Source organism: Adiantum capillus-veneris, chromosome 16 (assembly GCF_014529385.1).
Source record: "Adiantum capillus-veneris isolate H3 chromosome 16, ASM1452938v2, whole genome shotgun sequence".
NCBI classification, from domain to species: domain Eukaryota; kingdom Viridiplantae; phylum Streptophyta; class Polypodiopsida; order Polypodiales; family Pteridaceae; genus Adiantum; species Adiantum capillus-veneris.
Window position 1 is genome coordinate 63,813,942 of NC_140946.1, and position 11,259 is coordinate 63,825,200.

The window sequence follows — 11,259 nt, forward strand, 5'->3', positions numbered from 1 at the left end:
TTTGAACTATACATGCTATCACTACGAATGCCTAATGAAGACAGCAAGATGGACACTATGCCATTGGTGCTACGAGGCAAGGCAAAAGCATGGTTCGATACATTGCAGGGTGAGCCGTGATAGGCCTGGCCGGCTCTATGGGCCAGTTTCTTACAACATTTTTGAAAGGAAGTATCATCTATGGATATGGATGCGAAGCTGAAAGTTCTCAGGAAAGATGTAAGTGAAGAATTTAATATTTTTCTTAATCGGTTTGAAGAATGTTGGGCAGAATTAGCCACATCAATGCAATTAGCCAACGATGACTATTTCAAGATGGAAAAATTTATGGCATGTCTACATCCCAAGGTACGAGAAAAGGTGGATTTCAAAAGCCTCGAGAACTACAACGGTGCTGTAGAAATTGCTCGAGCAAAGAGCAGGAAGATCAAGAAGAAGATCGAACAAGGTATGATGGGATACGAGCAACCGCCGAGCTCTCAAGGCGAGGTTCGTGTAGAGGATCAAGCGAATCGTGGAGTGGCAGCTATTCCTCAACACTAGGTATGTATTGTTCAAGATTTATCGGAACAAATGCAAGAGCTTCGTTTGAGTGTGATGGACAGAGGGCAATAAAGAGCGGGTAGAGAAGAGCTAGGCAGCTGCGTGGCCGTTGTTATAATTGCAGCGAAGAAGGTCACTACGCACCGGATTGCCCACATCCACCAAGGGAAAGAGGAGGTATGTATCCACTGTTCGGAAGAGGAAGAGGACAAGGGAACCTCAACGGGCAAAGAGAACAACAGTCTGACAATCCTATACCTCCTGCCCCTCAAGGTAATGAAGAAGCTCATCGTGTTAATATGATTGGAGTCGATGAACAGGTAGTAGATGTTTTGGCCAACAAGAGAGCACGTGAAGGAAGAGAGACGGAGACAGAGTGGGAGACTAGAGCTCGCAAAGGCAAAGGGAAAGTTGGCGAAGGTAGAGAGCAGGCAAAGATGAGCAAACGAAGAAGGAGATGTAAAATCAAGCAATCCGACTACCAACTTGGAAGGGATCACCCTGAATATGACTTGGTGAGTGATGTCAAGAAGCAAAAGGCTAATATTACTTTCGGTCAGCTGCTTGCTTTAAATCCTAAATTGCGATGTTAGTAGTCTACTAGTGCTAGCACCAGGCTTCCACGGGAAAAAACAAGAGTGCATACTGTGAGGAATCTAGCGTTGAGGATTGGGAGTCCAGCGGATGTGCTTCCACTTGTTGATGCTCTTATTGAAAAGAAGATGCAGGTACATGCATACATTGATGGAGGGGCCCAAGTGTGTGTCATGATTGAATCCGCCATGAAGGATGCCGGAGTTAAAGCAGTGGTAAGATCTAATGTGCGAATGAGGATGGCCAACCATACCAAGGCCAGATGTTTGGGCATAGCACAGGATGTGAAGGTAAAAGTTATGGATGTTGAATGCCTTATTGATTTTTTTGTTATGAAAGCTGGCGACAATGCTTTACCCTATCATATTGGGTAGACCATGGATTCTTGCAATGGGAGCCAAGCAGGATTGGGGGAAAGGGGTATTTACTTTATTTGATAAAGAGAATGATAGGCAGGTGATGCTTGATCTACAGACGAGGGAGAGTTGCTCTCATCCTATGACGAAGGATGAGGGAGATGATTCTACAACGAGCTACGAATACGAAATGGAGTCAACTTATGATGAAGGCTATACAGATACAGAAGAGAGAAAGAGTGATAACCTCCTCCACGTTGATGCTGATCTCTTTGGGGTTACTATCGATAACTCTATTCCAAAAGAAGGTATGCAAGCTCAAGTTTCCCCTATTGATGCCCAAGAGGTAAGAGGTATGCTAGGAGAAGACTTAACAAAGCAAGAGAAGGAAAGTTATGTGCAACTCTGTGCATCCTATCCTAATTTGTTTGTCACTGAGTATAAAGATTTGCTAGGTGCCAAGGAAGTCGAACACAGGATCATACTCAAGGAGGGGCATAAACCAAAGGCACAAAAGCTAAGGAGGTTAGGTGAAATTCAGTAGGAAGCTCTTTAGTAGGAAATCAACAAGCTATTGGATGTAGGTATTACCTATCCTGTGCAAGAATCTGAATGGGTCTCCCCGGTTGTCATAATACCTAAGAAGAACGGCAAATGGCGAGTGTGTGTTGATTATAAGCCTTTAAATGCTGCTACCAAGCGGAACTATTATCCTTTATCCTTTCAGGATGAAATTTTAAATCAAGTTGCAGGTCACGAAAGGTACTCTATTATGGACGGCTTCTCTGGGTACTTCCAGATAGGCATTGCACTTGAAGACCAGTTGAAAACCACTTTCATTTTGCCACGGGGTTGTTTTGCCTACCGCAGAATGCCCTTCGGCTTGGTGAATGCTTATGCAACTTTTCAAGATTGGATGAATAAAGTGTTTGGTCCCTATCTTGGTAAGATTATCAGAGTTTTCATGGATGACATAGGGTGTTACAGCTCTAGGAATGATCATTTGTCAAAGTTAAAGTTATGTTTTCATCGACTAGATGAAGTGGGTGGTCAATTGAATCCCAAAAAATGCAAGTTAGCTCAACCTCGAGCTCACCTGCCAGGGCATGTGGTCTCACATAATGGTATTGAAGCTGATCCGAAAAAGGTAAAGGCTCTTGTGTTGATGGAGCCTCCCAAAAGTGCTAGAGGTTTGACATCATTTGTGCATAAGTTGAAGTATCTCTCTCGATTCTTTTGGATGCTTGCACAGTATGTCTACCCTCTTCAAAAAATGAGTCAACAGGTTCATGGCTTTCAATGGAATGAAGACACACAGGCATCTTTTGACAGGGTTAAAGAAATCCTATGTCAATTGCCTACTGTTTGTCCTCCCAATTGTGAGGATGATTTTTATGTTGCTATGACAGTGGGTACAGTTTCCATTGGTGCAGTTTTGTTACAAAAAGTAGGGCGGTGCTACAAACCCGTCTACTTTGAGAGTCGGGTTATCAGTCCAGGGGAGATGTCGTACACAGAAGTTGAGCAATGGGTGATGACCCTAGTGTTTGCTTGCGGGAAGTTCAAAGTGCATTTAATTGTTCACAAGTTTTATGTGCTTACTTCTAAAAATTTATTACCTGAAGTGGTGTTTCACCTATGACCAGGGAGGCGCATTATGAAGTGGGTGCTAGAATTACAAGAGTTTGATTTTGAGTTTAGAATTGATCACACTTGCAGGTCACATCTCGCAGACATGCTGGTAAATAAGGGTGTGGATTTGCCTATGTATCCCAGGGTGGTTTGAGAAGAGGCAAACTATGAACCGGATCTAAAAGAAGCTTTTGTCATGTGGTTCGATGGTGCTTACAGGAGGATTATTTAAAAAGTCGGAGGGGGGATCATTATACAGGATTCACGAGGTAACACTATTTTTTCAAAATCTTATGATTTGGAGGATGTGCATACAAACAATGAGGCAGAGTACTTGGCTCTCCACTTGGGCCTTGAGCAGTGTATTGAGTTTGGGATATCCAGGCTCATAGTGAAGGGAGATGCTCTTTTGATTATCAAACAACTCTTAGGGCAATGGCAGGTGAAGAGGGACTCTCTCAAGCACTGGTTTTTTTCTGTTAAAAAGTTGTTGAAGTTTTTTGAAGTGGTGCAATTCAAGCATGTTAGGAGGGAGCAAAATCGTGCATTGGTAGAGAAGATGGGAATTCAACATAGATTCTCGTCTCCCTATCACCCACAGTGTAACGGTTTGGTTGAAAATGCAAATGGTCAAATCATTAAAATGCTCACCAAGTATATTTATAAACAGGTGGAAGACTATGAGGGTAATCTTGATAAGTGCTTATGGGCCTACATAACTTCTTATAAAGTGGCCACCAATTTCACTTCTTACAAATTGGTGTTTGGCAAAGAAGCAGTCTTACCTGTACACATCCAGTTAGGTGCATTAAAAGGTTTATGGCGAGTTAATGTGAATCAGCGAGATGTTTTGCAGGACAGAATCACACACTTGGAGACTATGAAGATGGATCGAGAGGCTGCATCAGATTTCTATGTGCAACAAAGAGAAAAACGTGTGACAAAGTGCAACCAAAGATTACCAAAGAAGGAGCTGCATGAAGGTGATTTGGTCATGAAGTACGAGAGCTACCTTGATTTGACACTTCAGAAAAAGTTCAAAAAGAAGTGGACTGGACCCTATAGAATTTCCAAGGCTTTCCCTAATGGTACTTATCAGTTAGAGCGGTCCAATGGTAAGCCTCTTTGACACAGGGCAAATGGAGTTCGTCTCAAGCCCTACTTTGACAAGGCTCTCACACCGGATGTTAATCAAATTCTTGTTGAAGGAACTGGGCATCCAACTTAGGGGTGCAGTCTAAGATAGCACAGAGACATAAATAATACTTTGTACATATGGCTTTATTTCATCTTTGCATAGTGTTAGCAAGTTTATAGTTTTTAAACAATAAAAGCTTGGAATGGTTGAACATAAATGTTCAACCAGGGGGCTGGACAATGATGGTACAGCTGAGTTATGTTGGCACAAGTTAATGGTTCCTGCATTCATATGGCATCATGCAAATACAGGACGAAATGGGAGAGTTAGTACCAGATGCCAAATACGGGAAGTTTTTCCATGATGTGTATGCTAGATGTGGAAATTAGCAGGTGAGGAATTGGTTTTTAATCTCTAATAATTGAAATGCTCGCAGTTGGAGGGAATTTGCTCTCTGGCTACTCTATGGTTCAATTATTTGGCCACGGGGTTCTTTTTGGAGGACTATTGCACGGTTAAAAATTGAACGAGGCTATTTGTCGTGATTACGTCAAGTTCGGGGTGGTCAACACTTGGAGTGGCTGCCACTATCGGCAAATGACAGAGCAGGTGAAGTGCGACTTCAATGGGACGGCCAGGGTTACTTGAAGCTATGAGTATTTGGACTCGGCGACCAATACCTTGAATTACCAATTTTGCAGAGCTTTTGGTTGCGGTCGGCCTTGGGTGGGAACAACAGGCTGTGTAAGTGAAAAGCTTGGAGTTTTAAAATAACGCCATGCTTTAAAAAACAGGAAGAGCTGTAGGTCTAAGGTGGCACCACCAGATGGTGGGCTAGAGCAGTTGAAGGGAAAGTCGATGAAGGGGCAGCCATGCAGTGTTCGAGGCGGTTCGAGACTCACAAGTGGCGCAAGGTTTGAAGCAACTAACGGGCTGAAACCCATACTGTGTACAGGTGGAGATCATGCAGCAGAGACATCGTCCACGGCATGTGAGAAGAGGAGGGAAAGTTGCGCCATTTGGGGGGTTGCCATGTGCATGAGCAGGGGCCAAGAGGAGCCGCCATGCAAGGTGATGGGGGGAGATCTTCACGGGGGACAAAACATTAGAGGTTGGGAGCTAAAGGTTGAGAATCGAGAGAGGGAAGGAGATCCTTACCTCAAGGGTTCTACGGAGAGGGAGACAAAGGAGCCTTGAAGAGGGTTGCTGAGGAGAGCAAGCAGAAGAGCTCCTTGGGTGGCTTTGAGAACATTGGCTTGAGGATTCACGTGAAGAAGTTGAGGCCTGCAATTGGGTGGAGGGTCGCTAGTAGCTAAGCTTTGTGGAGCCGCCACTTGCATGAAGGGTGTGGTCCTAGGTGCATAACGAGAGGCTGCTGCGCTGAGCCACATGCGGAGATCAGAGGAGGTTGCTTTGGATAAACACGCAAAGATCTTGAAGGGAGCTGCTTGGCTAATACTAAGGGCTGGCCGTGAGCAAGCTGAGAGAAGCCAAGCAAGAAAAAGGCCATCATCTGCAGATTCTCCATGGTTTTTTTGAGGGCGATATCATTGTATAGTGCTATCATACTTTTTACTTGAATTGAAGTGGCTCATAGCCTAAAGGTTCTGCGTCATCTTCTCTATTCTGGGCTCGATGACATCTTGTGCCTTTGCTTGCTTGGTGCGTGTATCACCCCCAAGTTACGTGTGTGTGCGTGCCAAGAAAGAGCGAGATAGGGTACGTGAGGGGATAGGAGAGATATGGCAGGTATGAGCTAAAGCATGTTTAAGGCATAAGTATATCTATGTGATTGAATGTCATTGTTTAGGTGTTTGAGGAAAAACGTGGTTGATTGTGAGTGTGTGTAATTGGTGATGTCCGAGAGCGAGCCGATATAATTGGAACTTGTAAATTGGGCTATATTAAGTGTGAGTTTGTGTGGTTGGGGTGTTGGGTATCTGCTGAGCTATAAAGAGGTAGGTCTACAACGTGTTGTGCGGGTTTCCTTCTTTCCCCATTCCAATGGCAACCAAATGAGGAGCCTCAACCTATGCCTTGAAGATCTACGAGAGCAAGTAGATCTCCAAAAAGGTTCGTTCCTTCCTTCAACCATCTCTTGGTCTCAGATTCTAGAGAGCCGGAATCATATGAAGAAGCTATGAAACACGAATCCAAAGAAGAATGGCTGAAGAGCATGCAAATGGAGATGGACTCATAACATCGCAACCAAATATAGGTAGGCGACACTACACAAAAATTGGGTGTACAAGATAAAGGAAGAAGAAGGTGGGAATAAAAGGTACAAGTTCACGCTTGTGGTAGAAGGGTTTTCTCAAAAGAAAGGTATTGACTTCAATGAAATATTTTCTCATGTTGTAAAAATAAACTCACTTAAGCTTGTCTTAAGCCTTGTGGTTGCTCATGACTTAACTCTTGAGAAAATGGATGTAAATATGGCATTCTCTCATGGTGACTTAGAGGAGGAAATTTACATGCTTCAACTAGAGGGGTATGAAGTAAAGGGTAAGAAGAAAATGTTTTGTAGATTAAAGAAGAGCTTGTATGGTCTAAAGCAAGCATCAAGAAAATGGTACTTGAAGTTTAATCGATGTATGCTGGATCATGGATTCAGGAGATGAAACTCATATAACTACATCTACACGAAAAATCTGGCAGAAGTTCATCATCCTAGTGTTGTATGTTGATGACATGCTAGTTGCAAGTGCTAACATGTAGGACATCAAAGACCTAAAAGAGGAGTTGTCTAAATCTTTTTCAATGAAAGATTTAGGTGCTGAAAATTGGATACTTGGTATGAAGATATCAAGGGACAGGACAAAGAATACATTAAAACTATCTCAAGAGGATTACATCAAGAAGTTACTAGAAAGGTTTGTTACCGTATACATGTGGTAGTGATATGTGTGAACACATTTACGACTGTCGGGGTATTTTTTCCCTCACTAGGAGATTTTTTTCCCCGTACATTGTATATACGCCCATTCATTCTAGGACTATGTTTTTTTCCATTGCACACTAAGTAAAACACTCTCTATCGTGTGCCTTGAGCTTCCTTCGCCTACTCCAAGCTGTGTGTGTTTTCCTACAACCCTAATTCCAACAATTGGTATCAGAGCTAGTTGCGTCCTCCCGAGATTAGTTGCCAGCAGCTCCAACACACACTTGCTCACTTTCTCCAATTTCAATGAGCTTTGGCAAGCATTTGTAGGTCGACTTTCTGATTCGGGCTCATTTTGGCCTCCGTTTTCACTCTATAGGCAGTACTGCATAGGCTATTTCGTTATTTTGTGCAAAATTTTTGTCACTGCCGTTTTCTGCATAACAGGTCCCCTACAGTCTTCTACGGTTTGTGCTATATAGCACTTGTTGTTCCCTTTTCGTTTCTCCTCTTTTCGAGCAGTTTTCACATCAGGTGCAACATTTACCATGGTTGACAGCAACACAAATGTGTTCAAGATGTTTGCTGTTGAGGACAAATTGGATGGGGACAATTACCCTATGTGGGCTTACATGATGCAACATGTTCTTGTGTCAAAGGGCATCTAGAATATTATGTAGGGCATTGATGTACGTCCTGGTTCTGAGGATGTAGGCGATGTTGACAGGTGTTGCTGCAAGGATTGCTGCTGTTAGAGTTGTTTTTCCTATGGCAGAACAAGCTCATTGTTGGGATGCAAAGGATGCGCAGGCTCATGCCTTAATTGCGTTGTCTATGAAGCGCACCATTACTCCTCACATTTGCTCAACAAAATCTGCAAAAGAGGCTTCGTATATTCTAGCAGGTCTTTATGCAAGCCGTAATGAGGCTAAAATTTCTTTGCTGCGTAAAGAGCTGGAATCGAAGAATATGCATGAGAAAGATGATATGGACACTTTCCTTGCTGGTGTCAAGGATACCAAGGAGCAACTTATTTATGAGGTGGTCATTTTAGACAGTTCCCTTTGTGCAGACTATTCTTGATGCCTTGACAGACTCTTACCAGACTTTTGCTAGTACTTGGAGACTCATGATCTAAGGAAATCCTGAAGTTGTCAAGTTTGATGGATTGTGCATATTGCTGTTGCAAGAGTCACTTTCTAGAAAGAACAGGACTAGACAACGTGCAGTTGAATAGGCTTTTATTGGCTGCTCAAAGAAAGGGTGGTAATAGCAATGCAGCCACTTCTTATGGTTCTTCTGCAAGTGGAAAATCACTTGTTCCTAATGGTTTTGCTAGCAACGATTCTTATGGAAATTCTAATGATAAAGGCAAAAAGAAGATGCATTGCCATTATTGTAAATCTAATGATCACTTGATCAAGCAATGTCCTAAGTTGAAGGCAAAAGAGGTTAAGAAGAAAGAGGGTGGTTCCAGTGCAACTGCTGGTTCCACTACAAATGCAGCTATTATTAAGTCTTTTGTGAAAGGAGATTGTGATGTTGATGTTGATGCAGAATAAGATTTGAGTGCAAAGTGTACCTATAATCCTGTTGTCCATGATGCATGCATGTCAGTTGCTGCAGATTCACGTGTGTGATATTTTGATAGTGGTGCTACAAAGCACATTACCTCACATCGTGATTTGTTCACCTCTCTTGAGTCTGTCCCTCATGGGAATTCAGTTACTTGTGCCAACAATGCCTCTTATCCAAGGTTCAAGGAATTGGAAAGTTTGTGCTTACTGCTGTAAATGGTAATTCTTTCACACTTGTTGATGCACTTTATGTACCTGGGATCAAGAAGAATCTTTTGTCTATATCTGCACTTGCTAGACTTGGTCTTGTAGTCAAATTTATGGATGACAGATGTATAGTACATGATCTCAGTTTTGGTGATGAAATTGTTGCATCTAGCATTATATGTTGTGGGTTGTATAAGCTCACTTTGTATGACAAGTGTGGGCAAAATTTTGCAAATGCAGTTTTGGCTTCAAAGGCTATTTCAGATGCAAAACTATGGCATGCACATTTTGGTCATCTGAATTTTGCCAGTTTGCTGAGTTTGTAAAAATTTGATATGGTTGCTTCTTTGCCACCTCTTGAAGCACCTATCAAACATGTTTGTGAAGGTTGTATTTTGGGTAAGATGCAGTGTTCTAAGTTTCCAAAAGATGGTTCAATTAGGGCCACATGCAGGTTGCAGCTTGTGCATAGTGATGTTTGTGGGCCCAAGCAAACTCCGTCCTTGGGCAATTACCTTTACTTTGTGACTTTCATTGATGATTACTATAGGCATGCATGGGTATTTTCGCTTAAAGTGAAGTCCGAAGTTTTTATGTGCTTCAAACAATTTCTGGCTATGGCTAAAAATGTCTCGAAATGTACTATGGGCACCCTCCGTTTTGATCGAGGGGGGGAATATATGTCTCATAAATTTAATGCATTTCTGGCTATTTGTGGGATAAAAAACCAATGTACAGTGCCTTATATGCCTCATCAAAATGTTATTGCTGAGAGGAAAAACAGGTCACTATGGAAATGGCACGATGTATGGTCAAAAGTCAAGCTTTGCCGCATTCTTTTTGGCTTGAGGCCATCGTGTGCGCCACTTATGTAGTAAACATGCGTCCTATGGAATCTTTGCAGTCTACTACTCCATATAAAGCATGGAATATTAGAAAGTATACTTTGGTGCCACAAACACAGCACAGAAAATTGGATAATAAGGATGTCAAATGTATTTTTGTTGGTTATAGTGCTGAAAGCAAAGGTTACGGGTTGTATCATCCGCAAACAAAGTGTATCTTGGTCTCACGGGATGTTGTGTTTGTGGAAGATTCTGTTCAACCCTTGTTAGCTCACAGGACAATTATGACACTTTGTTGCTTCTTTTCATTGGTGGAAGTTTGAATGTAAATTCCAATGAGGCAAATGTACAACCTATGGGGGTTTCTAAAAATGTTACAGATCAGCCTATTACTGATGTAGATGTACATGATGTACTTGATGAGGAAAGGGCTGAAAATGAGCAGGCTAGAGGTATGCCTAAATGGCTGGTGCATACTTTGCGTGATAGTAAATTGGATGCACCTTTGCCTAGTCACACTCGTTTAGGGTCTTGCCATGCATCTTATGCATCAGATTGTTATGCTTTGGTTGTGTCTAGCTTACATGATGTTGAGGAACCTCTGTCTTTTGATGAAGCACAAAATTCAAAAAATTGGATGGCTGCCATACAAGCAGAATATGATTTGCTTATCAAAAATGACACATGGACTTTATGTGATTTTCCTCCTGGCAAAAGGGCCATTGGTGTACGAAGTGGGTTTACAAGTTGAAACGCAAGCCGGATGGTGAGATTGATCGCTTTAAGGCTCGACTTGTTGCAAAGGGTTATGCACAACAAAAAGGCATAAATTATGAAGAGAATTTTGCTCCCACTTGTCATATAACTACTGTGCATTTTCTATGTGCATTGACAGCTCCTTTGGTTGGGATGTACTTCAATCAGACATTGTTACTGCTTTCTTGAATGGTGACATATTTTAGGAAGTTTATGTAATGCAGACTCGCGGTTTTGTCAAGAAAGGACAAGAGGATAAGGTGTGCAAATGTAACAAATCTTTGTATGGGTTGAAGCAATCTCCTCGTGCTTGGTACAAGAAGGCAGACACTCATTTAGTCAAACGAGGCTTTCGTAAAAAACAGTCCAACAAAAAGCACACTGTATGTAAATCTTGAGGGTGATGTACTACTCATTGTGGTTCTATATGTGGATGATTTGTTGATCACTGGACCAAATGAGAGACATATTGCTGAATTTAAGGTTGATTTGAATGCTACTTTCAAGATGAAAGATTTGGGATTGTTGCATCATTACTTGGGTATACAGTTTTAAGCAGTGTGATGATGGTATTGCCTTGTGTTAGAAAAGTTACATAGAGACATTACTATGTAAGTTTGGACTTGAGAATTGCAAACCTATTGCCACTCCCATAGAAACAGGTTTGAAGTTGAGTCTACATGATACTGATGATCCTGCTAATGTCACTCTTTACCAAACTATTGTTGGC

The 11,259-nt window shown here is 42.0% G+C and overlaps 1 pseudogene; it reads left to right on the forward strand.

Moving 5' to 3' along the window:
- The first annotated feature begins 315 nt into the window (after positions 1-315).
- On the forward strand, positions 316-5,460 carry LOC147439172 (uncharacterized; annotated as a pseudogene).
- The last annotated feature ends 5,799 nt before the right edge of the window (positions 5,461-11,259 follow it).